Source organism: Ipomoea nil, unplaced genomic scaffold, assembly GCF_001879475.1.
Source record: "Ipomoea nil cultivar Tokyo-kokei standard unplaced genomic scaffold, Asagao_1.1 scaffold0146, whole genome shotgun sequence".
NCBI classification, from domain to species: domain Eukaryota; kingdom Viridiplantae; phylum Streptophyta; class Magnoliopsida; order Solanales; family Convolvulaceae; genus Ipomoea; species Ipomoea nil.
Genome location: NW_017616574.1, coordinates 741968 through 746978, shown reverse-complemented (window position 1 = coordinate 746978; position 5011 = coordinate 741968).

The following is a 5011-nucleotide window of genomic DNA, read 5'->3' as shown; positions in this document are numbered from 1 at the left end:
ACAAACAAAGACATCGGATCCACATATTCTATCTGATCTTTTTATTCCTGAGGATGTGAATCGGATAATTATGATCCCTGTTAGCCTTGACTACGATGACTCATGGTATTGGATGGTAGACCCAAAAGGGACATATACAGTAAAAAACGCTTATAGGCGTATTGTTGGAGATTTTGAGAATAACCCATGTGCTTTTGATAAATGAGTTTCGATGTAGAAATTAAAGGTCCCACCCATGTGGAAGACGTTTTTGTGGAAAACCATATGTGATATTCTACCCACTACCACTAATCTGATTATAAAGACGGTGGAAGTGGACCCAATATGCCCAATGTGTGCTTTAGATCATGAAGATGTGTTGCATGCTTTAGTGTTCTGTGAATCTTCTACACTTATTTGGAATATAACACAATTGCCTATCACAAATAGGCTACAGATTCCTTTTCAACATGGCTAATGGGGGCTTTAGCGGTCTTAACGGAAGAGCAAAGCCAGCTCTTGGTGGTCGTGCTGTACCACATTTGGAGAAGCCGCAACTCAGCCGTGTAGAAAGGAGCCATGATGCGGCCAGCCAACGTCTAGAGAGGGGCGGCAGCGTCCATGCAGGCATACGACCTTGCACATCACCGCCAAGCACCGCCGGCTCTGCCACCAGCGACTGGAACGGAGACGCACGACCTAAGGTGCTATGTGGATGCGGGTTTTCGATAGGGCACCGGGGAGGCCACGTATGACATTGTTTTAATATCACCGGAGGGATCTTTCATAGCGGCATAAAATGGCAAATCGCCATTTTGTTTCTCACCACTTATGGCGGAGGCATTGGCTTATAAGGAGGCGCTATATTGGCTACTAGAAAGGAACATCACATCAGTATGCCTTCTCACGGATTGCATGGTTTTACGAGGTGCTTTACAACAGCAAAACACACTGATCCACTCTTATGTTGGGGTCATGGTTCACCAATGTAGAACAATTATGTCTTTATTTAGTCATATTTCGTTAAATTACGTCCCTAGACAGGTTAATTTACATGCTCATACTTTAGCTTCATTAGCTTTTACTCAGGATCATTCTATGTATTGGGATTCTATCCCTCTTGACTCTATTACAGCTTTGATTCATTAATACAATCTGCTAATTGGTTTTCCAAAAAAAAAAAAAAAAAAAAAACATTCCCTAAGGTAATTTAACATTTCGTGAACCAAACGCTCCCTAAGTGCAATGTACTTTTGCATTTTTGTAAGTGTATTTTTTAATACTAAATATGCAAAATGTTAATACTAAATGTGCAAACACAGAAAATTATGAAAATTGCAGATTCTAGTGTTCAAGTTTGCATAGTAAAGTTAGTCATAATTACGAAAATGTCACCGTATTTTTTTTTAAAAAAATCTGATCTGATCCGTTCAAATTTTCCAGATGTAAGGATGAGATTGATTCCTAGTTAACTTGTTCTCATTTAATCCAATATATATATATATATATATATATATATATATATATATATACACACACACACACAGTAGTATTTGCGCCCGTGCGTTACACGGAATGAATTTGTTATAATATTTTAAAAATATTTAGATCGATATACCATTGTATAAATTATAACATCGAATATGATATAATATAATTGAAGAATTGAGTTGCACCGATAATGTTTTTTGATGTCATCAATGCTTGAATTCGTGTAAATAATTGCCCAATTAATAGCTAACGTGTAGATATACACATTCGGTGCTGCAACTTTAGAGATTTTATATATCAGTATTTAGAATTTGTATTAATTGGGCTAATTGTGAAAAACATTTTAATTGAAGATTTTACTTTTATTAATAGTATAAATGTAGATTGGTGTAAATAGTAATTAATTAATTATTATTTCCTTATAAAATTACATAGAATTTCAAATGAATTTTCTCATTTATTACGCAGAATTTGTTTCCGTTATTCTCACAATTATAGTGATTTAATTATTCTCAGAATTTGATAACTATTTTCCATTTTTAAGTACACATTGACTTTAATTTGTGATAAAAATTCATTAGATATTAGTTAATTTTCATATAAAATTTTGTTACCAATTAAGCTTTATTAAAATATTTTACCAATTAATTAGTATTCATATTAATTTGGGCGGGAATATTGAAGATGAGAATTTTACTTTTATTAATAGTATAAATTGGTGTAAATAATAATTAATAAATTATTATTTCTTTATAAAATTACACAGAATTTCAAACGAATTTTCTCATTTGTTACGCAGAATTTGTATCCATTATTTTCACAATTATAATAATTTAATTATTCTCAGAATTTGGTAACCATTTTTCATTTTTATGTACATATTGACTTTAATCTGTGGTAACAATTCATTAGATATTAGTTAATTTTTATATAAATTTTTTTTACCAATTAAGCTTTATTATTATTTACTAATTAATTAATATTCATATTAATTTGGGCTGGAATGTTGTAAATGAGGGTGTGGTTGAGTGGAAGGGACTCATCCATCCTTATTAATCAAAGGTCAAAGGAGGTAGGTGTCTACAATTCAGCGAGGGGTGGAAACCATGAGTATGCCCCCAAAAAAAAGTCATTTTACTAAGAAAATTGTAAACATAAATGATATTGCAATAATTAATTTATGATATTTATTAAATTGTATTATTTTAATATAAAATTTTCTCATATTTAGGAATTAAAAAATATTAAAATTATTTTTTATTATTAAGTATTTTTATTTTTAAAATGTTTTCCAGCAACCCAAACACTCCCTTAGTCTCTAATAAAAAACTGAAAAATAAAAGTTATTTCATTAAGAAAATTAAAACTAATTAAAGTAAATCTAATCATGCTATATTTATTTGTAATTGTATATTAATTTCATTTTGAAATCATTGGTTCACATCTTTGAATTATTATTTTTTTCTTTAACTATTAGAAACAAAAATTATGATATTATCAAATTGTATTTTAAAAAAATATATATATAACATTTACACATGTTATGAGGGGTTAAAAAATATTGTAAATTATTTTTTATTAGTATGTATTTTTATTTTAAAATATTTTCTAGCAATCCAAACACTCCCTTAGTCTCCCATCAAAAAACTGATAAAGAAAAGTCATTTTATTAAGGAAATTAAAACTAATTAAAGTAAATCTTTTTTTTTTTGGTGTCAACTAATTAAAGTAAATCTAATCATGCTATATTTATTTGTATTGTAAATTAATTTCATTTTGAAATCATTGGTTCACATCTTTGAATTATTTATTTTTTTCTTTAACTATTATAAACAAAAATTATGATATTTATCAAATCGTATTTTTTTAAAAAATATAACATTTGCACATGTTATGAGGGGTTAAAAAATATTTTAAATCATTTGTATTAGTATGTATTTTTATTTTTAAAAATATTTTTCAGCAATCCGAACACTCCCTTAGCCTCCCATAAAAAAACTGATAAAGAAAAGTTATTTCATTAAGGAAATTAACACTAATTAAAGTAAATCTAATCATGCTATATTTATTTGTAACTGTATATTAATTTCATTTTGAAATCATTGGTTCACATATTTGAATTTGTTTTTAATTTTTATAATTAATTTATGATATTTATCAAATTGTATTTTTTAGAAATATAAGATCTACACATGTTATGAAGGGTTAAAATTATTTTTTATTAGTAAGTATTTTTTAGAAAAATAATAATTTCCACCAACTCAAACACTCCCTTAGTCTCCCATAAAAAACTGATAAAGAAAAGTCATATCATGCTATATTTATTTGTAACTATATATTAATTTCATTTTGAAATCATTGGTTCACATATTTGAATTATTATTTTTTCTTTAATTATTATAAACATAAATGATATTATACTAATTAATTTATGATCTTTATCAAATTGTATTTTTTAAAATATAGTGTTTTATCAGGGAAATTTTTTTGTTATTATGAATTTAAAATTAAAATAGAAAAAATAAAAAGATGTTAAAATGTAGAATATAATAATATAATTGGACTTTTATATATTTGGTCAAGTATCTATTTTCATAACATATAAAATTAAAATTTAAATATTGTATGGTTAATATAATCTGTAATCATGTACACATTTAGATAAATTTATAGAAAAAGTTTATAAAATGAAATTGATTTATTTCAAATTGTATTTCATATATATTATAATTCTAAAAATATGAATAATAATAACCAAGAGAATTGTAGTTAGCAATCAATTAAAATGTAAATTCTAAATTTTGTACGAATAAATATAAACTCTAATCGGACGCATATCCTTATATGATTGTATAATACATTGTATATACACATAATATTTATTAATATGTATATAGAAAAATTCTATAATATAATTTCATTAATTATAATTTGTATTAATTTATACTTAAAAATAATATTTAGAAATATAAAATATGTATGTATATTTAAAAAATCATAAATATTCATGTTTTTTTAATTTTATAATTTTATTTCTTTAATTATATTTCATATTTTATTAATTATAATTTAATGAAATTGTCACAAATATTTCTACAGAAGAAATCTTATATTTCTCAATTTCATTAATTATATTAATTATAATTTACCAAATATTGTGGCAATTACTATAATAATTTCATTAATTATATTAATTATAACATTTGTTCTCTTCCAATATTTAAATACATTACCATAAAATTACCATAATAATTACACGAAATAATGAAAGGAAAATTATGAGAATAATTACCTTTAATAAAAATTATGAAATTATATTAAAAAATAATCTATATATTAAGGCATGTATAATTTATTTTGTGTCAATCATGTTATATATCAAGTATAAAAATATATATGTATGTAAATTACCATAATAATTACACTGAAAATGGTGACAATACATAATTATTAGGCAATAATATTAATAATTAATTTTTAAGGCAAATATAATTGATTTTGTACTAATAATATTATACATTAATTACTAATAATATCGTAC